We start from the raw sequence: 27,828 nt of genomic DNA, 5'->3' as shown, positions 1-27,828 counted from the left end.
AATATCTACATCTAAAGCAGAAAATTATTCCAGCCACCTTTCAATCAAAGATGGATCAATTTAACCTAACCAGGAAAGCAGGAAGAAAAAAAATGAGCACTTGACATCGATTTGACATCGACATAGTCACAAACTGATATAACTTGCCTATAGTAACGCGATATCAACAACAGCTCCCAATGGCAAACCATTGCCAATGCCTCATCAATACACGTCAAAGACTGATAAATCAAAAGTGCACAGATATATGCAATTGTTGATGACTTAAAGTGAAGTTCTCGCATGCCTAAAGGCAGAACATTGACGCATAAATATAAAACAACTGATGAAAGCATCTCCATCTTTCTTTCTTTTTTTTTCTCTCCTTTACTTGGGGCGGTGGGTGCAAAAGGGGTAGTCGCATATATAATATGGAGGCAACGGTTAGCCATAGTCACTATGTCAGGAAGTACACCTTGGGTTTCAAACCCCCAGTAGTGGCTTCCAGTTCTGCCAAACCCTGTTTGCACTTCATCTACGATGCATACACCACCTGCCTTATGTACAATATCATACACTTGTGTTAAATATCCAGGGGCAAATTCATACTCCTCCAACTCCCTGGAATTTTCAAAATGAGGAAATTGAGCTAAGAATATAAAAGAAGTCCCAGGTCTAGATGGGTAGCAAACATTAAACCTCCATCTCATCCTATAACTTATCTAGGTCCACTTGAATGGTTTCTGCTATAAAACCAGCAACTTTTCCTGAAGTACCAAAGTCAATGTGTTCTTGTACATCTTTCGCATAAGAACTGGCATATGAGCCAAAGACCCCATGATATGGATCAGAATTCATAACATGATGAATTTCACCCTGTAACGTTTCACAGCAAGCATTGGTTAGATAAGTAGAAATATCAATTGTGACTTCTCAAAGTGCAAAGTGTCTTTCGGATGAAAAAATATTCTAAAGTGAAAATGCAAGATGAAAAAGGAAGAGGAATGAAGGGGGAGTGCCGGGGGGGGGGGGGGAGGTGAAGTGAGGCAAAGAAAATGAATCCCTTGTGAGATAAACAGACATCTACACAAGCCTATTTAATTATGACATATGGTGCCAAGAATTGCAGCCGATGAAACTATATGTATGCAATCCAAAAGAATGTGATAAAATTAGTGTGCACAGCCATGAAGTTCCACATGTTCAGAACAGTATGGCAATGAAGTGGGAACATAAGTCATAAGGTGACAGCCGATTTGTCCATTACTAACAAGTACATTGTATAAAGAATGCATATTCTTTTTATAAACTCTCACACGAGACCCATTCTTTTCAAGTTCATGTTAGGCTGGTGTTTACATTCTCTGGAGAGATCTAATGTACAATATAAAATACAGAGTAATTTCAGTTATAATCGGTCATAAGTTCATTCAAGGATAATCTTATGAAGTCGAGTTAAAAAGACTCAAAAACTTAAAACTTAGCTCATATATTTGAATGACTTTTCTATATTACCACATTACAATGTGAACCACAATGTCATGGGGTCTAGGTGACCCAATGCATTGGCAAAGGTTTGCAAGTAAAGCACTCACCCAGCCCAGGCATCCCAGGTGCTTGCAAGCACAAATGTGGTATGAACCAACAAATGGAAAAATGGGACTAATTGGGTCACCGTATGTGATTTCAGATTCAGACAATTAGGAACTGAGGATTCGAGCTATAACAAATGGGTAAACTTAAGCTTTGAAACATTGTTGTACTAAACACCTTAAAGAGTTAAAAATTAATTATACAAGGGCTGTTTATATTATAAGTGTATAACAACGCCAATGTTTGATGAACTATCAGACCAAACACGCTAATAAGCAACTCAAGAACTTACAGTCGGAGATGGCGTACCAGCCTTAAAGAAAACCATATTCACTGAAATGACCTTGCCTTCTTCCTTCAAACCCGCCTTTACCATGTCAAATTTGAGCATCACGGAACCTCCTCACGCTCTCTGACGCTCTTCTGTAGGTTCTCCATTGCACTGTTGTCGTAAAGCTTTGACCCATGAGCAGGAGCACCAGTAGCCTTAATCACAAGCCACCATGGGCACCTCTCCGCATAGAAAATACGGTAGCTGTCACTTGTCGAAGCCAGCCCTGTCGGTGGTCCGAATCAATACTTTAGAAAATGCATTGTAAATTTGTAATTCAGAAAATTAGACGATTTCAAAATAAAAATTAAAATAAAAAACGTTACCTTCTTCGAGTTCAATCGCAACATTCATTTTGTCGAATTCTTCTGACTCTGCGAACTTCTCAGCTCCATCATGACCACCGATTTCTTCATCTGGAACGAACGAAACATAGGCAAAATTTTATATACATCCACGATTTTGAAAAATAGAAACATGAAAAATACTGGGTAGGAAAAATTTTAAGGGTTTACCTTTATGAAATCGGTTTACCTTTTTATCTTTTTTCTTTTTTCATGTACGCTAATGATCCTCTGTAGAGTTTGAACTCATTGAGTTTCCGTTGTTCACTGCATCTGCTTTTAGAAATGAAGTTTCTGTTGTTCTCAAGCTCAACAGAGGTACTCAACAAGGAAGTACATAAAAGCAAAAGCAGAAAATGGTGGTCGTAGTTCTATAATGGAAGATGAACAAACCTCATGTGTAACCACATTGTTATGGCTTCTCGGCTTCTAACGGATCAAGCAGTTATGATTTATTGGAAAATGTAAAAGGAAGAAATTATGATTTAAGAAACTTTTCATCTTCCTAAGTGCTTTGGGCATAAAACCTTTCCCCTTCCTATCAGCTTTAACTATTCTGTCATCGGTTAGATTTTATTACCTGGGTCTAATTAATTTAAATCTCATTTTTCTGAGAATACAATGAGACATCGTATAAAGCAATTAATGAATTATTGAAAAATGAAAAAAAGAGAATTTGAGATTTAAAATTAATTCAATAATTTAAATTTACAATTTTAGGCATTATTTATTACTAATTCAAAGATTTAACTGATTAATACAAAGGATATTTATGGAAAACGAAATGTAGTCATCTTTTTGCATTTACAATTGTAGACATACTAATTGTGTAAATCTAATTGTGTGAATCTAATACAAATATGATAATTGTGTGAATTCATAGGGGTAATTGGGGAAAACTAAATGTAGCCATCTTTTTTGAGTTCATACTTTTATAATAGTAGTATGATAGTATGATATATCTCAAACGATTTTTGTTAGAGATAAAGTACAATGACAACTTTATCCTTTGTATGACCCATGTGCATAAGTTCTTCTATGCACTGTTATGTATACATACTAATCAGTCTCAGTAAATACATTTCATTCCCAAAATCACTTCTGATATGGTATTAGGAGTCTAGTTTCGGCTCTTTCTTGTTCTATTTGTTGGCTTCGCGTTCTGCAACTATTGAAGTTTTAGTGTGAATCTTCGAAGTTCTTGGGGCTTCTCTGTTTGCTCTTGAGGTCTTCCTGTTTTCTGCTATCATTTTACAGTTTTCTTTGCTCTAAGGAGTGTAAATCCACAATTTCTGAAGCTCGCATCATTGATTTGGTTTCTCACTTTTCCTTTTCTAATATTCATCATTTTCTTTCGATCAAACTTTTCTTTCACAAATTGTTTGGTTTGGAGATCTCAATTCACTCTTCTGTTAAAGAGTTTTGATCTCATGAAGTTTCTTGATGGTTCTTGTCCCTATACTTCACCAATTGGGCCTCCATCTAATGAAGTTTCACCACCTGGGCCTCCATCTAATGAGGTTTCAAAAATTGGGCCTCCATATAGTGAAGTTCCACCACCTAGGCTTCATTCATCTAATGAAAGTTTCCACATCTGGATCTCTCTTAAAGACCCCTAGTTCAGATTCTGTTTTGGTACCTTTTACCTTTGCTATACCTGTAAAGATCTTCATCTCTCAATTGTATTGCAATTTCATTTTTGTGTGTTTGAAGAATTTGTAATACAATTACCCCAACAAGTTTAAGGTAATTGATTTATGAAAGATCCAATGGCAAGTCTTGGAGATGGCGACTTCAACAAAGACGGAAACAATAACATTGTGGTTGTTGATGGAATTAACACCGGAGGAGATCCTTCAAACAATACCGTTAAAGGAAAAATCAACAAACAAGGAGACAACACATTCGTTGGTATGGTAAGTTAGGTCATAGTAGTGTGAAATATATCACCAAACTTTGCAAGTTAGGGATGATCACAAATAAGATGGAATCTCCCAAGGACAAGTGTAAAACTTGTGTGGAGGCTAAGTTAACCAAAATGCCTCACAAGACTATGGATAGAAAGAGTGATTTCTTGGAATTATTCATAGTGACTTATGTGACTATAAGTCATATGAGTCAAGGAGATTAAACAATTATGTTATCACCTTCATAGATGATCATTCTAGATATAAATCAAAGGATGACGCCGGAAAGGCATTTACATCTTACAAAATGGAAGTTGAAAATCAACTTGGCAAGAAGATTAAAAGACTTAGAACCGATAGAGGGACTGAGTATTTTATTCTTGATAAGTTTTGTGAGGAAAATGGAATTATCCATGAAAAGACCGCTCATTACCAACCAGAATCAAATGGGGTAGCGGAAAGGAAAAATAGATCTCTTAAAGAGATGATGAACTCCATGTTGTTGAGTTCTAATGTACCACTTGATATGTGGGGGGAAGCCATGTTGACATCTTGTTATCTTTCAAAAAGAATAAGGTGCACAATGGTAAAAGGAGGCATATACGCCTTAGACATAATCTTGTGTGACAGTACATAGATGAAGAAATGATAGCTATCGATTATGTGAAGTCAGAAAGGAATCAAGCTGACTTGTTCAAAAAGGCTATGTCTGTCAAAAACTTGTGTATTGCATCTACAGGAATGGGTTTAATGCCTAATCCTCGGGTCACATGATGGATACCCTACCTATGTGAAGAGGCTAAATACCTGAATTAAGTTCAAGGGGTACAAATGAAGTCATGGGAAAATCGGTTCAGTACTACTATTTATAATTATTCCATTCTAGGGTGTAGATGAAGGTGATATTACTACCACAAGAGTAAGGTTGAACGAAGCTCTTAATTAGTCTAATCCCAAGGAATGTGGGGGTGTGTTAGTTGTGGTGCACATTAGAGACTAACCTAAGTGGATGTAGGTGGCTTGGCCGCGGCCAATACGAACGTATAGGCGAGTTCTTTAAACATTCATGAATCCAGGATAAGGGACATGGCCGGTTCAAAAGTCCAATTTGTAATATAAAAGATAGCTCCAAAAGTCGACCTTTAGGACATGGATGATGGGGCGGCCAGCTACACTAATGAGGAAAGGTTCAAGGAGTCTGACTCTACCCGTACTCTGTAGCGCGACTCATTAAATCTAGTGTAGGTTCAAGTCTGAAAGACACCTACAACGATGTGTCCTTTAGTGTCTAATAGAGTCACAACACGAGTCCTTTTTTGCAATTTTGAAACTTGTGGGGGATTATTAGGTCTTTTATTAAAATCTATATTATCTATATATTAAGTTTCAAAATTAGTTTTTGCATTTCTATTATTTAATTGTTTTGTTAGTGTGTGGGACCCATGAGATAAGGGTTGTAATGAGGCACCATGAGTAAAGGAGGCACCATTAGTTTTTGCATTTCCTTTACTCATGGTGCCTCATTACCACCCTTATCTCATGGGTCCCACACACTAACAAAACAATTAAATCAAAGAAATGCAAAAACTAATTTTGAAACTTAATATATAGATAATATAGATTTTAATAAAAAACCTAACAATTTGATTACATCCTTAGGAGATTGCTTGTCGTCCGGAAGGATCGAACCCATGACCTCTCCACTGAGAAGTATGAACTTTATCACTCTACCAACCCTGCATTGACATAAATACAGTTAGTATGAACTATACAAGTTAGGGATGATCATCAACTTGTTGGGGTAATTGTATTACAAATTCTTCAAACACACAAAAATGAAATTGCAATACAATTGAGAGATGAAGATCTTTAGCAAATCCGGAGAGCTTGAAGTTGCAACCAAATGAATCACCGATCGATGAGGTTGAGTCACACCTTGAGTGCTGTCTTTAAGGTAATTGATGTACCCTACTACCAAGGGTTCTTCGCACCACCACCTCCAAGATAAAGCAACCTCCAACTAGAAGATGAGATAGTTCTTCTAGTCCCTTCAAGGAGCCAAAAGCTAGAGCACAACACTTAGACAAATTCAAAGAAAGAAATTAACTTTGTAACACAAATCATGCAAGTGTGAGGAGTGTCTCAATTGCACACCACAATTGTACCCCACATGCAAGGAAAAGTTGGGTTTATATAGGCCCAAACCTCACCTCACACCCCTTAGGATTCTTAAGGCAATGAATTGGATTTAATCCATTCAATAACCTCAACCCCACTCATGGTAATGGCCATGAATGGTCATGAAGTTGAAATGAGAATTGATGGTCAAGAGTTAGAATTGAAGTAAATTCCACCCTTCAAGTAACCCCACCACACCACCATGATCAAGACCATTAAGACCCATGACCAATATCATGAAGAGCCTCATAACCTAGGTCATGAAGGGCCTCCTTTACTCATGGTGCTTCATTACCACCCTTATCTCATGGGTCCTACACACTAACAAAACAATTAAATAAAATAAATGCAAAAACTAATTTTGAAACTTAATATATAGATAATATAGATTTTAATAAAAAACCTAACAATTTGATTACATCCTTAGGGGATTGCTTGTCGTCCGGAAGGATCAAACCCATGACCTCTCCACTAAGAAGTATGAACTTTACCACTCTACCAACCCTGCATTGACGTAAATACGGTTAGGGTACCAAAGCAAAGCTAATTTTGAAACTTAATATAGATTTTTAATAAAAAACCTAACAATCCCCCACAAGTTTCAGTACTACTATTTATGATTATTCCATTCTAGGGTATAGATGAAGGTAAGAGTACTACCACAAGGGTAAGGTTGAGCGAAGCTCTTAATTAGTCTAATCCCAAGGAATGTGGGTGTATTAGTTGTGGTGCACATCAAAGACTAACCTTAGTGGATGTAGGTAGTTTGGCCACCGCCAGTGAGAACTTATAGGTGAGTTGTTTAAACATTCATGAATCCAGGATAAGGGACATGGCCGGTTCAAAAGTCCAATGTGTAATATAAAAGGTAGCTCCAAAAGTCGACCTTTGGGACATGGATGATGGGGCGGTCAGCTACACTAATGAGGAAAGGTTCAAGGAGTCTGACTCTACCCATACTCTGTAGCGCGACTCATTAGACCTATTGTAGGTTCAAGTCCGAAAGACACCTACAACGATGTGTCCTTTAGTGTCTAATAAAGTCACAACACGAGTCCTTTTTTGCAATTTTGAAACTTGTGGGGGATTGTTAGGTTTTTTATTAAAAATCTATATTTAGTTTCAAAATTAGCTTTTGCATTTCTTTTATTTAATTATTTTGTTTGTGTGTGGGACCCATGAGGTAAGGGTGGTAATGAGGCACCATTAGTAAAGGCGGTCCTTCATGACCTTGGTTATGAGGCTCTTCATGACATTGGTCATGGGTCTTAATGGTCTTGATCATGGTGGTGTGGTGGGGTTACTTGAAGGGTGGAATTTACTTCAATTCTAACTCTTGACCATCAATTCTCATTTCAACTTCATGACCATTCATGGCCATTACCATGAGTGGGGTTGAGGTTATTGAATGGATTAAATCCAATTCATTCCCTTAAGAATCCTAAGGGGTGTAAGGTGAGGTTTGGGCCTATATAAACCCAACCTTTCCTTGCATGTGGTGTGAAAATTGAGACACTCCTCACACTTGCATAATTCGTGTTACAAAGTTAATTTCTTTCTTTGAATTTGTCTAAGTGTTGTGCTCTAGCTTTTGGCTCCTTGAAGGGACTAGAAGAACTACCTCATCTTCTAGTTGGAGGTTGCTTTATCGTGGAGGTGGTGGTGCGAAGTACCCTTGGTAGTAGGGTGCATCAATTACCTTAAAGACAACACTCAAGGTGTGACTCAACCTCATTGATCAGTGGTTTGTTCGATTGCAACATCAAGCTCTCCAGATTGGCTAAAGATCTTCATCTCTCAATTATATTGCAATTTCATTTTTGTGTATTTGAAGAATTTGTAATACAATTACCCCAGAAGCCGGTGGACGTGTCGGAGTGGTTATCGGGCATGACTAGAAATCATGTGGGCTTTGCCCGCGCAGGTTCGAATCCTGCCGTTCACGTTTTCAAATTGTTAGGTTTTTTATTAAAATCTATATTAAGTTTCAAAATTAGTTTTTGCATTTCTTTTATTTAATTGTTTTGTTTGTGTGTGGGACCCATGAGTTAAGGGTGGTAATGAGGCACCATGAGTAAAGGAGGCCCTTCATGACCTAGGTTATGAGGCTCTTCATGACATTGGTCATGGGTCTTAATGGTCTTGATCATGGTGGTGTGGTGGGGTTACTTGAAGGGTGGAATTTACTTCAATTCTAACTCTTGACCATCAATTCTCATTTCAACTTCATGACCATTCATGGCCATTACCATGAGTGGGGTTGAGGTTATTGAATGGATTGAATCCAATTCATTGCCTTAAGAATCCTAAGGGGTGTAAGGTGAGGTTTGGGCCAATATAAACCCAACCTTTCCTTGCATGTGGTGTGCTAGAGAGACACTCCTCACTCTCACATTATTTTACGTTACAAAGTTAATTTCTTTCTTGAGTTGTCTAAGTGTTGTGCTCTAGCTTTTGGCTCCTTGAAGGGACTAGAAGAGTTACCTCGTCTTCTAGTTGGAGGTTGCTTTATCTTGAAGGTGGTGGTGCGAAGAACCCTTGGTAGTAGGGTGCAACAATTACCTTAAACTTGTTGGGGGTAATTGTATTACAAATTCTATAAAATACAAAAACTGAAATTGCAACACAATTGAAAGATGAAGATGCTTAGCTAATCCGGAGAGCTTGATGTTGCAACCGAATGAACCACCGATCAATGAGGTTGAGTCACACCTTGAGTGTTGTCTTTAAGGTAATTGATGCACCCTACTACCAAGGGTTCTTTGCACCACCACCTCCAAGATAAAACAACCTCCAACTAGAAGATGAGGTAGTTCTTCTAGTCCCTTCAAAGAGCCAAAAGCTCGAGAACAACACTTAGATAACTCAAGAAAGAAATTAACTTTGTAACACAAAATAATGTGAGAGTGAGGAGTGTCTCTCTAGCACACCACATGCAAGGAAAGGTTGGGTTTATATAGGCCCAAACCTCACCTTACACCCCTTAGGATTCTTAAGGCAATGAATTGGATTCAATCCATTAAATAACCTCAACCCCACTCATGGTAATGGCCATGAATGGTCATGAAGTTGAAATGAGAATTGATGGTCAAGAGTTAGAATTGAAGTAAATTCCACCCTTCAAGTAACCCCACCACACCACCATGATCAAGACCATTAAGACCCATGACCAATGTCATGAAGAGCCTCATAACCTAGGTCATGAAGGGCCTCTTTTACTCATGGTGCCTCATTACCATCCTTAACTCATGGGTCCCACACACAAACAAAACAATTAAATAAAAGAAATGCAAAAACTAATTTTGAAACTTAATATAGATTTTAATAAAAAGCCTAACAATCCCCCACAAGTTTCAAAATTGCAAAAAATGACTCGTGTTGTGACTTTATTAGACACTAAAGGACACATCGTTGTAGGTGTCTTTCAGACTTGAACCTACACTAGGTCTAATGAGTCGCGCTAAAGAGTACGGGTAGAGTCAGACTCCTTGAACCTTTCCTCATTAGTGTGGCTGACCGCCCCATCATCCATGTCCTAAAGGTCGACTTTTGGAGCTACCTTTTATACTACACATTGGACTTTTGAACCGGCCATGTCCCTTATCCTTGATTCATGAATGTTTAAAGAACTCGCCTATAAATTCTCATTGGCGGCGGCCAAAACACCTACATCTGATCGTGTCGCTAACCAATCAAATAAAATCCTATACTAATCTAGTAAGCAGAAAGTACGGGGTTGAACTATGGGGAACTAAAAGGCTAAGTTACTAAGATTGAATTTAACAAAACTAAATTTAAACTAAATCTATTAATTAATGCAAAAACATAAATTATGAATATGTGAAGATCTTTGGGATTTCAAATCCCCAATGCTTTTCCCTAACCGATATAACTCTACACTTCAAAGTAAATTAAGGATGGTCTTCCTAGATATGCCCTATCTTCGCAAGACTATCTTCCTTCACGAAAGCTTGGCACGCTTAGTTCACTGAGCTATAGAACATCTTTGGCCAAACTCAACCACAATCAACTAGAAGAGATAGAACAATCAAATTAATGAAATAAGCATGGTTCATCTACATCCCAAAGAAAAGGAACTAGCTACTCATTATCACAAAGTTCATGAGAAAAATAAAGATGAAACATAGGGAGAGAGAGAGAGAGAGAGAGAGAGAGAGAGAGAGAGAGAGAGAGAGAGAGAGAGAGAGAGAGAGAGAGAGAGAGATGTGGTATTCTTCTTCAGCAATGAGAGAGATGAGAGCCGCATTCGCCGTCTTCTTTTCTTCTCTTTGGCTGGTTTCTCTTTTATGTGTCCCACACACAATGAATCCCTTCTCTTTACCCATATATTCGACCTTTATTCGTTCGGATTTTGGAAAAACTAAAAACGAGAAAGTTGTAGATATTTTCAATATCGTTCCATAGCATCTTGAATCATCGAAATCCAAGCTCATACGAGAGAGATATGCCCAAAATACTGAAGGTAGGTCTGTTTACCCGATTTTCAGATTTATTACCAATTTTGTTCCTTAGACCTCCACCTATTTCCAATTTGGCTAAGATCTCACTTTTCATGATTTCTTGAGTAGCAAGATTGAATGCCATGATTTAAAATCCACCAATATCTAATATATTTGCCAACTTTACTCCATATTATCTCTAATATCCAAAATCTCTTTATTCCTAAAAAATACACAAAAATACTCAATTAGCTCTCTTTAATTAAATAAGTATGGGGAATTCAATCAAATAAATAATGGTAAATGCATGCTTATCAAATACCCCAACACTTGAGTGTTTGCTAGTCCTCGACCAAAACAAAAAAATAAAACTAATACAAAAAATAAAGAAAGAAAAACCTAACTCACTTTCGTAGGAATCACGGTTGCACTTAGCATGTGCAACAAGCCTTTAAACCCCTAGGTTACCCTAGTGGACGAGTTGTATCTCGTGAGTGTTTGCAGAGAATATACACACAAAATTCTTAAGTGCTCTTCTAATTATTATGGCAGTAGTAAAAGTAAAAAGATAGATTTCAAGACAAAGACACTCCACTAAAGATTGAAGGGAATATAGGCACCCCCACACTTAAGCTCTTTACACCCTCTCTTGAGTCTAGCTCTAGGCAAACAATTCAATCGAGAAGTCTCTTCTTATCTTCAGTCTACCAGTTCACCCTCAGATAAAACTAAACTAGATACCAAATAATACCAAGAACTCAAGATCTAAGCAATATCGACCTTCTTAGACATTTCACCTTTATAAGCACATTAATTCACTTCTTTCTTTAATGGTCACAGTTCTAGTCCGTGCAATGTCTTGCCTCTTAAGCTTTCTAGATGGCCTATGTAACAAGTGTTGGGTCAACCGGTCTCAAGCCAGATGGCCTTAAGGGACTAGGTGTAGAATACCCCTCGAACTTACTTACTCAAGCCAACTAAGCTATAGGCCAAGACTGAACCAAAGACACCCCAACTATTTGACGCGAGGCACGATGTTGGTGACACCGAGACCCCGTTACTAAGAAGGAGGTCTAACCTTTAAACTTCACCATTTTTTTTTCTTTTTCTTTTTTCACATTATACTTCAATTCACTTCACATTTAAATAGTCTAAAACGGTCTCAACTTGTCACCATAAGCACAAGGCAATACAAGATAACTAGATGGTCAAACTTTTTGGACTACCTGGAATTCCTATTTTTAGATTCAACCTCGGTCTCAAAATATAAAACCCATTACTATTCTCTCAAGAAGGTGTTCATTACATCAGATGTGATTTCTAAAACACTTAAACTCTCATTTTGTATCTAAGCAAGGAATTAAAACATTTATCTTACCAAAGCCAGAAAAAATTGGGCACTTTTTATCTTTGTGACAATGCTCTACCAACTATTAACAAGTCTTACTCGAGTTGACACCCCCCCATACTTAAATTATGCAATGACCTCAGTGCATGCAAAAAAAAATAATAGAAGCAAATAGAGGAAAGAGTGTACCCGATGTTTGAACTCATGATAGAGCACGCAACAGTAAAACCTAACAACAAACAAAGAAAATAAAAGAAAAAGAACAAGAAATAATATCTAAACATATGGGTTGCCTCCCATAAAGCGCTAAGTTTAGAGTCTTCAGCCAGACTCAGTAAGAAGCAGCCAATGGAGGTGGAAGCTCAAATCTAAATGTAGATGGTGACTGCTCCAAAGAAGTGGAAGAGTCCAACAATGTGTTGACTTCCTCAATATTTAGGTTATATTCCCCAAATGGCAAATAATGTTGTAGGGGATCATCAATAAGAATGTTTAGAATATAATCAACCACTACCTTATCAATAAAGTTAATCGCAAAGCACTCTTCATCTCTATTTGGGCTTAAAGATACATTCTTTATAAAATCTGGAATTGAGGACTCAAGAGCTTCAGGGAAGGGGGCTTTAGGAGTGTAAGATTCAGGAGTAGGACCCTCTACAATCGGAATGTGCAACCCCTTACAAGGAAATTGATGGGAAATACTTATAGGTGGTGTTTCTTTACTAGGCTTGTGTGCACCATCGCCAGTCTCGTGGATCAAATCAACCTCCTCTCGACTCTCAAGATCAATGGACAATGGCTTAGGAGTAGGAAAAGGTGCATAATATTCCTTCCCACTACGTGTCACAACAGAGACTGCTTGGACTTGTTCTTTCCTAGACCCAATTTGATGATTAGGGTTACCTATTGGTTGACTAGGTAACTAGCCAACCTCCCTCCTACTGATGGCATCAGCTAGTTGACCAAGTTGGATTTCCAATTTGTTAATGGATTGAGAATGGGAATGCAACAATTGAGTGTTTTGCTCTAATCCACTAAGTGCTTTAAGTACCTTATCCTCAAATGATGAATTATGTGATGGTTGTGAAGATGATGGTTGCTCATTCCTATAGGCATTTTGGTGCATATTAAATGGAGGTGGCCTATAAGGTATTTGATTAGAGGGATTGGGCATTTTTCGAGGTGGTTTCGCCATCCTGGGTTATAGGTATTGGAATATGGATCATTGCCAATTTAGAGACTCCTTGGGCCAAATGTGTATGCTCCTTAACAAACTCAGGGTATTGTGTAGCCAAATAGCAATCAGTGACATGATGGGATATGGTAGAACATAAAGCACATGTTTCAATCTGATTAGGTGGAGAGAAACTTGTAGGAAATGGAGATGGGGTTTGTTGTCCTAATGACAAGAGATGGTTCAATTTCTTTGATAGCAAGTCAACCTTAGTGCTCATCTCAATGGTAGGATTGATCTCATAGAGACCGCTCCTCTTTGGTTGCCCAATGGATGGAATCTTAGTCCTAGCTGTTGAAGCATGGAGTTGGGAGTTTTCACTAAGGGTCTCAAAAAGTTCCCATGCCTCATTCTCATTCTTGTGCATGAAAGTCCCACCACAAGAAGAATCAACCATTTGCCTATGTTGGTCTCTAAGGCCATCACAAAAGCATTGAATCAATTGCCATTTAGGAATAGCATGATGGGGGCACTTTCTAAGTAATTCTTTTAGTCTTTCCCAAGCCTCATGAAATTGTTTTTCTTCTTGTTGGGAGAAACTCGTTATCGCTCTCCTAATGCTATTGGTACAGCCAATGGGGAAGAACTTTTTAAGGAACTCCTGTTGCATTTCTACCCAAGTGAAAATTTTAACATTGTCCAAAAAATGAAGCCAATGCTTAGCTTTATCTTTAAGGGAGAATGGAAAAAGAAGTAACCTTAAAGCATCAACTGAGAGGTTTTGAATTTTAACCGTGGATGACACCTCTAAAAACTCATCTAAGTGCTTATAAGGCTCTTCATTGGCAAGTCCATAAAAAGATGGTAGCATTTGAATCACACTAGATTTGATCTCATATTGAGCCATCTCAATGTTAGGCAACTTAATACAAGAAACCGGAGTACATATCGTAGGAATGAAATGCTCACTCAAGGGCCTCATTGGAGGCTCATAGTTTTCCATGGTTCTTTGCCTTCTAAGATTGGCCAAAGTCTCTTCTAACTCTAAGTCAAGTGGAGTCAACTCAGGGTTTAGGGACCGACGACCATGCAAACACACAAAAGAATAAAAAAAAGAATAAGCTAAATAAGTAAAATTCAAAGAAAATAATTATAGCAAAAGGGAAAGTTTAAGACGTACCTGAAGCGCAATCCACGTGATCTTTCGAACAAAAGTTACACATGTGGGATCTGAGGGATGGGGATTTTTTTTTTAAAATAACCTAAACAACCCAATCTAATGTAATATTACAATTGAAAAGTCCTAAATACAATTATATATAAGAAAGAAAAAATAACAACCTAAACTAATTATCGAATCGCTACTCTTGCAGTTACCTACAAAACAAAAGAATAAGAGATTAGTTAAATAAGCAAGGAAAAAATAAAAATTAAAAACACTAAAATTACTCTAAAAATTATGCCCAATTGACAAAAATCAATCCTAGCAACCGTGCTTTGGTCCCCCGGCAACGGCGCCAAATTTTGATCGTGTCGCTAACCAATCAAATAAAATCCTATACTAATTTAGTAAGGAGAAAGTACGGGGTCGAACTATGGGGAACTAAAAGGCTAAGTTACTAAGATTGAATTTAACAAAACTAAATTTAAACTAAATCTATTAATTAATGCAAAAACATAAATTATGAATATGTGAAGATCTTTGGGATTTCAAATCCCCAATGCTTTTCCCTAACCGATATAACTCTACACTTCAAAGTAAATTAAGGATGGTCTTCCAAGATATGCCCTATCTTCGCAAGACTATCTTCCTTCACGGAAGCTTGGCACGCTTAGTTCGCTGAGCTATAGAACATCTTTGGCCAAACTCAACCACAATCAACTAGAAGAGATAGAACAATCAAATTAATGAAATAAGCATGGTTCATCTACATCCCAAAGAAAAGGAACTAGCTACTCATTATCACAAAGTTCATAAGAAAAATAAAGATGAAACATAGGGAGAGAGAGAGAGAGAGAGAGAGAAATGTGGTATTCTTCTTCAGCAATGAGAGAGATGAGAGCCGCATTCGCCGTTTTTTTTTTTCTTCTGTGGCTGGTTTCTCTTTTATGTCTCCCGCACACAATGAATCCTTTCTCTTTACCCGTAGATTCGACCTTTATTCGTTTGGATTTTGGAAAAACCCAAAACTAGAAACTTGTATATATTTTCAATATCGTTCCATAGCATCTTAAATCATCGAATTCCAAGCTCATACGAGAGAGATATGCCCAAAATACTGGAGGTATGTCTGTTTACCCGATTTTCAGATTTATTACCAATTTTGTTCCTTAGACCTCCACCTATTTCCAATTTGGCTAAGATCTCACTTTTCATGATTTCTTGAGCAGCAAGATTGAATGCCATGATTTAAAATCCACCAATATCTAATATATTTGCCAACTTTACTCCATATTATCTCTAATATCCAAAATCTCCTTATTCCTGAAAAATACACAAAAATACTCAATTAGCTCTCTTTAATTAAATAAGTATGGGGAATTAAATCAAATAAATAATGGTAAATGCATGCTTATCAACATCCATTTAGGTTAGTCTCTGATGTGCACCACAACTAACACACCCCCAAATTCCTTGGGATTAGACTAATTAAGAGCTTCGCTCAACCTTACCCTTGTGGTAGTACTATTACCTTCATCTACACCCTAGAATGGAATAATTATAAATACTAGTACTGAACCGGTTTTCCCATGACTTCGTTTGTACCCCTTAAACCTAATTCAGGTATTTAGCCTCTTCACATAGGTAGGGTATCCATCATGTGACCCGAGGATTAGGCATTAACCCCATTCCTGTAGATGCAATACACAATTTTTTTGACAGACATAGCCTTTGTGAACAAGTTAACTTGATTCCTTTCTGACTTCACATAATCGATAGCTATCATTTCTTCATCTATGTACTGTCACACATAATTGTTTCATCTCCTTGACTAATATGACTTATAGTCACTTAAGTCACTATGGATAATTCCAAGATATCACTCTTTCTATCCATAGTCTTGTGAGGCATTTTGGTTAACTTAGCCTCCACACAAGTTTTACACTTGTCCTTGGGAGATTCCATCTTATCGATGATCATCCCTAACTTGCATAGTTTGGTGATATATTTCACACTACTATGACCTAACTTACCATGCCAACGAATGTGTCGTCTCCTTGTTTGTTGATTTTTCTTTCAACGATATTGTTTGAAGGATCTCCTTCGGTGTTAACTCCATCAACAACCTCAATGGTGTTGTTCTCGTCTTTGTTGTAATCGCCATCTCCAAGACTTGCCATTGGATCTCCAGAATCAATTACCTTAAACTTGTTGGGGTAATTGTATTACAAATTCTATAAAATACAAAAAATGAAATTGCAACACAATTGAAAGATGAAGATCCTTAGCTAATCCGGAGAGCTTGATGTTGCAACCGAACGAACCACCGATCAATGAGGTTGAGTCACACCTTGAGTGCTATCTTTAAGGTAATTGATGCACCCTACTACCAAGGGTTCTTTGCACCACCACCTCCAAGATAAAGCAACCTCCAACTAGAAGATGAGGTAGTTCTTCTAGTCCCTTCAAGGAGCCAAAAGCTAGAGAACAACACTTAGACAACTCAAGAAAGAAATTAAGACAACTCAAGAAAGAAATTAACTTTGTAACAGAAAATAATGTGAGAGTGAGGAGTGTCTCTCTAGCACACTACATGCAAGGAAAGGTTGGGTTTATATAGGCCCAAACCTCACCTTATACCCCTTAGGATTCTTAAGGCAATGAATTGGATTCAATCCATTCAATAACCTCAATCCCACTCATGGTAATGGCCATGAATGGTCATGAAGTTGAAATGAGAATTGATGGTCAAGAGTTAGAATTGAAGTAAATCCCACCCTTCAAGTAACCCCACCACACCACCATGATCAAGACCATTAAGACCCATGACCAATGTCATGAAGAGCCTCCTTTACTCATGGTGCCTCATTACCACCCTTAACTCATGGGTCCCACACACAAACAAAACAATTAAATAAAAGAAATGCAAAAACTAATTTTGAAACTTAATATAGATTTTAATAAAAAACCTAACAGACCCACACGTCCTCACACCATGGTCACATGGTCTATGGATGCGAGGCACCCGTATTCTCGAGGTACCCTATAGTTTGGTTGCCACCAAACATCCACTTCTTCTTAATCTCATGGCTTTGGGTCCCATTGAAATAGAACCCACTTGTTTTTCTCAAGCATTAGAACATTAAGTTTGGTGTCAAGCTATGGATGTAGAATCTAATGCTTTTTTGTCCAATCATACATGGGTTCTAACTCCTCCTCCTTCTCTGGCAATGTTGTTGGGTGTAAGTAGTTGTGTAGAATGAAACAACAGTCTAATGGTACAATTGAGCGTTATAAAGTGTGGCTTGTTGCAAAAGGATATACACAAGAGTATGGCATTGACTATGGCAAGAGTTTTTGTAACAACCCCCGTTTTTCTAACCCGGAATCCGTATTGTAGGTCCGAGAACCCGAAGGTCTAGTCGGGTTAATTTTGTGGAGTGTCCAGCTAGGAGTCCATGATCCATATGCAGAACCCATGGATCTGGATTCTCTTGTTGAAGAACCTGCCTTACTGGGAAGTTGGATCTTTGGTAGAAGGCAAGTGGTGTTTGGAGATGTCTGGAATGAAGGTAAGACCTCCCCCATGTGTTTTTTAGGGCTAGGTTGTGTTTGGGTTTCAACCCCCTGAGCAAAGCACCCTTGTATAGCAATATACTTGGGGGCGGTTGCTAGTGGCGGTTGATTAAACCAAACGACTGCCTTAAGCGACCGCCCGGTTCTGCTTGTGGGAAAATGCCCTATTTTGCCCCCTGTTCATTATAAATAGCATCCCTCGCCCTATTAACGCATTGTTATGTTCGGGATTGCTATTTTGGGCAATTAGGCGGCAGTGGAAACGTGCTAGAAGGTGGGCGAAGTGTTGTTAATGATATGGAACCTTTTCTCTTCTATTCTTGGTGATTCTGGTTAAGATAATGAATCTCCATCTGCTATTCTCTTCTTTTTAACCTCTAATTGATATGAACCCATCCCCATTTTGTCTAGTGGTTACCCAATTGATTTGTTGTATCTCCCTTTTCAATGTTCTTGATGAGATCCTGTCCAGAAACGAATCCCTACATTTGTTAATGGATGGATCTAATCAAGGGGAATGATTTGGGTGGTTGATCTGTGTTAGTTTTAGGGTTCTTTTCACCCCTTTGTTATAGACCTATTAAGCTTGAAATTCGGACTAAGATCATCCCAAAACGGATTGAAATCGGATGATCAAAAGTTTGATTTTCAGAGTTGGAAACTATCTGAAACAGGGGCGGTCGCTTGTGAAGGTCGCTCAACTTAAGCAACCGCCACAAGCAACCGGCTGGTTTCCAGTAACTGTGTAGGTTTGATTTTTGAATTGTTTTGACTCTTGACTCTTATACATTCTTGTAACCCTTTGCCTAGGTGTTTTCTGTTTCAAATAAAAGTCTTATAATAGTTTTTGGATTGCAAGTTAGAGGACTTCTACTAAATTACAGGTAAGGACATGCATTCTTATTTATATGCAATTACATATACATGATGATTCTGTTGTTCTATTTACTATTCTTTGATCACGTAACTTGCTGTAATTGTATAAAGCATGTGAATCTTATTGTACACTTGCTGTTTGTGGTATTCCTTGATGTACTTCATCTTTCATGATATTCCACAACTGTTCATGGTATGATAAAGAGTGATGTAGTGTAATTGTGATGGAAGGGGTATTCCTTTGGGATATCTTAGCTTGGGATATCAGAAGGCTATGGAATGGGACACATGCCTCTTGATGTCTCCAGCACTATCATGATTACTGGATGACATACTTAGGAGTGTCTAGAATTGCATGGCTAGGTACCCCACATGCTATTACCCTTTTGGCAGGGGAATTGAAGCCGAGTGACCCGTGACAATGGTGACGTGACTATGTTTCATCCTACAGCGGTAACCAGTCCGTGCGGAGACTCTGTGGTCCATTGTTGGTCATGCAATGGTAGGGTTGCATATGTTAGGGTTGGGCTCATGGATGTCCAAGGAACGGACCGGGTGTCGTGAGGAGTCATGAGAGCATCCGCCCCAATAATATATGGATGACCATAGGGTTAAGGAGTGGAGTCCAATAGCGGTAGCCAGTCCGTGAGGGTTCTCACTCCTAGGTTGCGAAGGATACTGAACCGACATGTGTTAGAAACCCCGACATGTGCCAGTACTCATTGCCAATGGTTGTGGTGAGAGAGTGTTGACTTAACCCCCAGCCATGGTTTGAGAGCAAGGTGTGGACTTACCCCTTTGCCCAGGATCCCTAGAGAGGTAACCAGTCCTTGCTGAATCAGAGAGACTAGACCTACCCAAAGGAGGGCTGGTGTATATCTTAAAGCATGTCAGCTGTTAGAGACTTGCATAGTTAGACCTTAGTAGCATTCATATTTCTGCATACCATCTATATCATTTCATCTGTACATTCGTGGATTGTATTGACATATATATGAGAATTGCTTGTTCCTTACTGAGTTCGTTAGAGCTCATTCCTTTCATTGTATGTATTATATAAGCTGTACAGATAGTTGCACAACATCGGAAGTTGGAGATGATTCGTATGAAAGAGCCTTCTCCTATAAAGCTGATGTGGCACAGACAGTGGTACATGAACTTGCAGAGCATGAAGCCTCCTGAAGATGTTTGTGTGCACTTTTGGCACCCATTGATGGCCGACGGAGGCAGATTGCCAGGATTGTTATGATCGTAGGGAGAAAGATTGGAGGACATCTTTACTTGTTAATTTAGACAACTAGTTTTTAGATTTATAAAAGAAAACCAGAAAGAAGATTATTTAGTTATTTATTTTGCTTCCGCTGAACTCGATATTACATTTGATTCTTGATTCTTTCCTTTGATTCTTTCTTGGATATTTATTGGAGTATTTGGACTCCTATAACCTTTTTATTAATTATTGCGCTATTCTTGCTCTTGATTATCTGTATTTGTATTTATTATTGTTGATAGACTAAAACCGTGGATCCTGTGACGGTTCGCACCCACGGGTTGTCGGGCGGGGTGTGACAGAGTGGTTTCAGAGCCCTGGTTTTACGAAGTCAATAATAGTTAATACAAGTATTGGAGGAGCAATCTGAGTCATAGATCCAGAAGTGACTCAATTTCTCTTAGAGGTGAATAATAGAGAACCTTGGACTAGAAACTTGAATAAATAAACCATAATACACCAAGTTTGAATAATGCACAACAATTAAAATTTATGACTTGTACTTGGGTTGTAGTCATGGGTTAAAGTTGAGTTGTCAGTTTAGTTATTGTGTATGTGTGTCGAGTCATGAGTTGTCCTTGTAAGTAAGTTTTTGTTGTGAGATGTTGTCAGGAGTAAGTCATCATATGAGTTTGAGTCGTGTTGTCGTCATGTGTTGTCGAACGAGTCTGAGTCGAGAGTTGTTTTATGTTGTCGTTGGGAGTAATGGTTGTGAGTGGTCGTTATGAGTTATGAGTCATAACTAAACATTGAACAATTATTAATGCAACAAAAGCAAAGCATAATATACAATAACACAAGTGATACAAATTTAACTTCACTAATCACTTAGGTTTACAAGTATTAAAGTGAATACATTTGTGATGACATAAAAGGAATTCCTAGAACTGTCTATCTAGGTAATCGTTTTTGAGAATTTAGCTGATCTTTCATAGTTCGAGATTCCTCCTCTAGTCGTGTCAGTCAATCTTCTATAATGTATATGTGTGTCTTCATCCTCTCCTGTTGAGTCTCTATCCTCTCTTGTGTGGAAGTTTTCGCTAACAACTGAGAAACCACACCCGGTGCCTCGAAAGTTGAATGCGAAGGACCTCTAACCTTAAACTGCCGAGTTGGAATAGTTTCCTCCTCATCTTCCTGAACCTCTTGATCCTTTTCATCATCATCTTCATCTTGATCCTGAATTTCATATGAAATTTGGACTGTTGTCTCCTTACCCTTGTATCATCTCTGCTTGTGACACAGCATTAGCACTTTGCCTACCTCTCCTAACCCCTGGCGCTTTCCTCATTGTGGTTTGTTGGAAATCTAAAGAGATAAGTTGAGTTTTGCATTGCATTGCATGAGCAAAGGAAGTTAAGCAGTGTAATATTTGGTGAAGAAGGGCATTTTGGTAATTTTTGGAAAAATTTTGATTTTGGCGAAATTGCGATTCAAACATACTAGCATGTGCACAAGACTTGGATAAACATGCTGGGATGGTTTGTTTGATGAAAATCTTTCAAATTCGCAGTGTGGACGTGAAAATTCAGCAACTTTGGAAGAAGAAACCCTCTTTTGGGCTAGGGTTGTGATTTTTCAAAAGTTGGAATTTGGCCGAACGAAGTGTGGAGGCACATTCCTCTTAGTGAATCAGTCATGTAGGAAGTGGTTTGGTTTCAAAATTCCATTTGGTTTGAAAATGGGATAAGTGTTTGCAAAGTTGGATTTTTATTAAGGTGAATAGTGAAATTGGTGCAAAGTGTGGGAAATCTTGTTGATGGGAGCATGATTTTGTTTGGAAATTTTTTGGAGCATGTTTCTAAACATCCCTAGTCATATTTCTAACCAAGGACAGCAAGCATTTCTCATTTTTGAAGAAAATCATGTAGTAGGTAAATGGAAATTGAAAGGAAAGAGAAGTGAGAATGAAGGCTACCTTGTGTTTGATGATCAAAGGAAGTTGTGTGATATTGATGAAGCCTCTTGAGAGTCTTGGAAACCCTAGGAGCCCTAAAACCCTTTTCCCCGGAGCCAAACTCAAAGTTGGTAAAGATAGAAATGAGTTTGGAATAGAGAAAGTGGGCCCTTTAGGCTGTTTTTCAAGCAAGGCAAATTTTGTTGTTTTGACAATTTTTGAGAATATTTGATTTTTGAAGCTTTGTTTGGATTTCAATGGCCTGTGCAGTTGAGTTAAGTGTGTAAGACATGTTGGAAGTGTGAGTTTGAATGGATGAAATTTTTCGTGGATTTTCAACCTTTTGTTTTGGATTATTAGAATGGTTGAAAGAAGGAACCTTGGTGCCTCCTCTAGTTGGAATAGAGGTAGGGCTGTCCCTGAAGTTGATGTTCCTGCTGGTGGTATCTCTTGGGAAATATTTTAGGAAGCTTTTTGTAAGAATTATTTCCCCGAGTATGTGAGAGATGCTAAAGAAGCTGAGTTTATGGCACTCACACAAGGTCCCCTTTTCTGCACTTAAGTATCAACAGAAATTTGTGGAATTGTTATTCTTTGCTCCTGAATCCTTAAGGAGGATAGAGCTAAAGTGAAGAAGTTCTTCAAGGGTTTGAGGCCGTCACTGAAGACTTGCTGAGATGATACAGAATGCGAAGAAGGTAGAAGATAATGAGAGAGAGAGAATTATCTGCTCCAATGTTCTGTTGCGAACAGGAATCATTTGGGTGACCGTAACCAGAGATTCTCTAGGCCTGCTCCTTATACTGCCCCTTCGTTTCAGCCTAGAGGAGCTAGTTCCAGTTTTAGCTCTGCTTCGAGCTATGGTTCTAGTGGTGCACCAGTGCGTCTTGTTCAAGGTAGTCAAGGTACTGAATCGATTTATGCTAACCCTCGTCCAATGGTTAATAACCAGAGACCTGCATATCCTTCTTCAGTAGCTCCTGTGAGTGGTAGGGATTTGATCTGCTTTAACTGTGGGAAGCCGGGTCATTATTCTCGTAACTACACTCAGAAGCCGAGCTCTCAGGTGTCAGGTTTGAAGCCTGCTTCAAATGTTCCCACTGGAAAAGTGTTCAGTGTTGTTGGTTCCGAATCTGAGACAGATCGCGATGTTGTGACAGGTATTATTTCAGTATCATCTACCTCTACTTTCGTATTATTTGATACTAGTGCATTGCATTCATTCATAACATCTTCTTTAGTGAGTCGTATTCCTGTTACACTTGCAAAGTTGGAAAGAGGACTAGTTATTAGTACTCCTACCAGATCTGTTGTAAGATTAGATGAAGTGGTTGAATCTTGTTCCGTCGTTATTGCTGGTAGAACCCTTGAAGCCCGTTTGATCAAGTTTGATATGTCTAATTTTGATGTGATACTTGGAATGGATTGGTTATCCAAGTATGGCGCAGTTTATCCTTTGCTCGAAAGGAAGGTACTGTTTCATCCTAAGGATGATTGCCTGTTTGAGTATCAAGGTAGTCAAAGGAAGTTGAGCAAGAAGATAGTGGCTGCGATTGTGAAAGTTAGGCAGTGGACTAAAGATGTCGGACTTCTTTCCTCTTCTGTGGATGTCTCGGAAGGTGTGAAACGGTTGTCTGATATTGAAGTTGTCAGGGACTTTCCTGATGTTTTCCCTGATGATTTGTCTGGTTTGCCTCCAGAGAGGGAGTTAGAGTTTTCAATTGATCTAATTCCTGGAGCAGTTCCTGTGTCGAAAGCTCCGTATCGGATGGCTCCGACTGAGTTGAAGGAACTTCAGACTCAGTTAAATGATTTGTCAAGCAAGGGGTTTATTCAACCCAATGTTTCGCCTTGGGGAGCCCTGGTGTTGTTTGTGAAGAAGAAGGACGGTAGTGTTGGTGCTATTTTTGCCGATTGCCTTGAACCGTAATTTCTCGCACCGAACTCCTCAGATCTGATTCGATCTGGTTTGCTCTTCGATCAATCAACCTCTCACTCCTGAAAGAAACAGAATCACAGTAAGAAACGGAGCCGATCGTCTTGATCGGCGTCTCGTCTCCGACGGTCTAGTCAGTATGGTGTCGATGGTGTTTACAGAGCTCTCTGGAGCTTCTCCAATGCTAGTAATGGAGTTCAATCAGAGTGAGCTTAGAGTTTTGGTTGATTCTAGAGACTTACCTTCCTACGGATCTTCTCTGGATTTTATACTGGCTTTCCCGCTTATAATTCTCTTTCAATTATGACCATCAGATCATCGCTCCTTTTTGGACGTCTCTGATCATCTTGCCTTTATCTCTCAATCGAACCCGGTTGAAGTTGGTTTGACCAGTATAAATCGGTAATGGATATATTAGTTACAACATAAGCCCTCAAGCCTGCTGATCAGGTTGAATCTAAATGAGACTCGATCAGCGAGGTTTTATCCTTTTCATCAAAATCACACAAGTATTCCTTGTCCAGCTATTACGCCTTTTCCCCAGGTAATCCTCGATTTCTTCAAAACCTTGATGACGAGTTATCGTATCATATCATCATTATCTTGAAAATCTGCTTATAATCATATCTCTCATGAAATCATGTCCTTTGTATTGGTTGAAATTATATTACTGTACTCAGCCCCCAAATTATCTTAAAACCGGCTGAAATCACTGTCTTGTCGGATCTTTTCTGAATTTTCAAATATAACTTTTTAACTTCCTTAACGTTACCGCCGCTTGATCACTGACTTCGTCTTTTTCCCATGCATTGCCATCATATTGTTCCCTTGCCCTTTCACACATCATCTTCATTCTTTTCAACTGCATTGTTTTTCATGCGTTAGCCGATTAATCCCACGCGTCAGTTACGAAAGGTAATGACCATTGATTTTGGATCATCGTGTATTTCCCCCTCCTTTCAAGAAATCCTCTCTCATTCTTTATATATATCTGTCAACTGTCGCCTTTTCCTTTCCGTACTCTGTTCTTCTTCGCGAACATCAACATACCTATCTGCTAACTCCTTTATTACTCCTTTTCAGATTTTACCTTTTCAATTTTCTTCTTCTTCCTTTCTTATCTCCGCCATGGATCCTGCTTCCAATCCTTCAGTACCCAGTATCTCTTCCCAACCTGATATACCTCCAAACAAAGAGCAAATGAAAAATGTGTCTGGTGCTTCTTCCTCTTCTCAACATAATCCTTCAGACTGGAAACCAGTCCCATATGCTCATGACGAAGCCATCCTTCCTTATACTCTTGTCAACATGTCCAGAGAAAAAATGGATCCAAAGCATGCTGGTCCTGAATGGTATCCTACTAAAATAAAGAAATCCCACCTGGATTCTTATTTGGAAAGTTACCATTTTCCTTCTGATGCTAGAGTATGGGTTCCCGAATCCTCCGACCGTCCTTACTCAGTTGATCCTGGTGTTATCACCATCTACCTTGATCACCTTGATTCAGGTTCTAGAATCCCGCTGATTCCCGTAGTTCAATCTTTATTGGACTATTATCATGTCTGTCCTTCTCAGCTTACTCCAAATAGTTGGAGGCTGGTTTACTGTTTTTTTGCGTTTATTCTCCAGATGAATCGTGTCCCGTCTGTTGATCTCTTCAGAAATTATTACACCTTGAAAGTATCCCGCGAACGCGGATATCTTCATTTTGCCGAAGAACCCGCATTTTGGGTGAACTGGGAAGAGAATCCAAAATTTTCATTGATTCTTCCATTCCCCATGACAATAAGCAATGGCGGGAAAAATACTTCTTCTGCGCTATTCCAAGTCCAAACTTCAGGTCTTGATGGTGTCTTCATTCCTTGGAATCCTTATCTCCTCTAAAAGTACGTCCTGTGCTTACTGAGTATGACCGAATAACCTGGAGTATGATTCCGACTGGAACTCCCATAGATGCGGCCAAGTTGAAGACAGATGCAGGTCTCATTAGTCACGGCCTTTTTCCAGGTAAAGATAATAACTGTTGTATACCTTTCTATCTTTTTGTAATCCTTACTCATTATCATATATTTTTGCCATCAGAAGCAATTGCTCGTCCCATCCTTAATGTTGCTGACCTACGGAGAAGTGTTTCAGAGGAAAAGAAGTCTGATTCTAGGGTTATTAAACCCTCCAAGAAAAGAAAACACACTGCCCGTCATCCTTCGAAAAGAAAAACTGCTAAGAGAGATTCCCCTGATCAAGAGAAAACTACCCCGGCTCCAGAAAGTGCCATCAGAGAAGATGCTGATGTGCAAATTGTGAAAACAGTTGCAAGTGAAATCCCTGGTCCCAAGATGAGGACCTCCAGAACCTCCAATACACTGAGATGTAGACTTAGGTCTACAGGTCCAGTCTCTGACCAGGGCCCGTCTGACTCAAAGAAGAAGAAGAAAAGAAGAAAAGAAATTCATACTGCCCCCAAAGAAGTTCCCACTGTTGAAGATAATCCACGTGAAGAAATTCCTCATGATACTTCCGTCTTCCCAGAAAAAATGGTTGAGGACGAAGGTCAAGGTAAGGATTTATTTGACTATTCTTCTGACCACCTGAAGAAAATTGCTGAAGACATACTAACACATGCTGCAGGTGGTATTATTGAAGAAATAGCCGATCAATTATGTGATGAAAATGTTGATGTTCCTGTCTCTCCCTTGGATGTTGTTGCCGAGGATCATGTGAATGAAATTTCCGTTTCTGTTTTACCTTTATCCATCCCTGTGTTGGATGTTGCTGTCCCAGATACTGATGTTCTTGCTCCTCCAGATATTAATGTTCCCCCTCCTGAGAAAAGTGATGAAGATGTTCCTCCCTTGGAGGACAATAACCAAAATGTTTCCCATGGAATTCATGAAGTAGTTCTCCCAGAGAATAATCCTGTCCCTCCTGAAGCTCTCATGGTAATTGACCCTCATGTCGGTCATGAAGACCCAGAAAATATCATCATGCAGACTGATTCAAATGATGCTGCAGTGAATGTTAATCCCGAGAATATTCTTGAGATAGCCGATCTCCAACCAGCCCCCGATCAAAGTTGATGATACCATGAGCAATGCTGATTCCGGGAATCCTTTCCACCCTGAGTGGTTTTTAAAAGAAAATCACACATCCAGCCGTAATTGGGAGGCTGCTACAGAATGGGGTACAAAAGGCAGAATCCCTCGTGACAAGAAGAATACTGCACGAATGTCTGATTCTGATCTTTATTCTCATGGGTGGGGGTAAGAATTAGACCCCCCTTTTTTTTTTTATTTATTTAGAACTAATTTACTTTTGATCTGATTATTTATATTGTCTTTAATATATACTTATATATTGATTGATAAACAGATGTTTTGGGGCTGCCTTCAATGCATTTTTCTGAAGTGTTGGAGAGAGAAAAACTTTGTCTCGAGAAAATGATGAACTGATCAAGAAGAACTTCGAATTGGTTAATGAGGTACAGGATCTTCGAAGAAAATTGGGATCTTCAGAGAGAAAATTAACAGCAGCTGAGTTCAGAGAAATAGATTTGATGAATGACCTTGATAGTTTGCATAATGATTATGAAATTTGCTCTGACCATTGTGCTTTGAATTGCAGGGAAGAAGTTTCTATGTTGAGAGAAGCCGTTTTGAATCATAGGAATGAGCTTTTTCAACTTAAAATGTTAAAGGATGATGCCCTTGACAGGGCCAAAATTGCCACAGGTGAAAGAGAAGATTTTAAAGGAAAGCTGACCAGAGCTTTGGTCTGGTCACAAAGTATTGAGAAGGAAA

At 38.8% G+C, this 27,828-nt stretch overlaps 2 non-coding genes across 2 annotated transcripts; both read left to right on the top strand.

Annotated features, from left to right (window-relative positions):
• The first annotated feature begins 8,195 nt into the window (after positions 1-8,195).
• TRNAS-AGA (transfer RNA serine (anticodon AGA)) lies at positions 8,196-8,277 on the top strand. The gene has a single exon. It is a non-coding gene; the product is annotated as a tRNA-Ser (tRNA).
• A 5,552-nt stretch (positions 8,278-13,829) lies between these two features.
• Positions 13,830-13,936, top strand: LOC149024111 (small nucleolar RNA R71). Its single transcript, XR_016171900.1, has one exon. It is a non-coding gene; the product is annotated as a small nucleolar RNA R71 (small nucleolar RNA).
• The last annotated feature ends 13,892 nt before the right edge of the window (positions 13,937-27,828 follow it).

Source organism: Hakea prostrata, chromosome 2 (genome assembly GCF_041222555.1).
Source record: "Hakea prostrata isolate BN-2017 chromosome 2, UWA_Hpros_2, whole genome shotgun sequence".
Lineage (NCBI taxonomy): Eukaryota > Viridiplantae > Streptophyta > Magnoliopsida > Proteales > Proteaceae > Hakea > Hakea prostrata.
The sequence above is the reverse complement of the archived record's forward strand: the minus strand, read 5'-3'. Positions and strand labels throughout refer to the sequence as shown.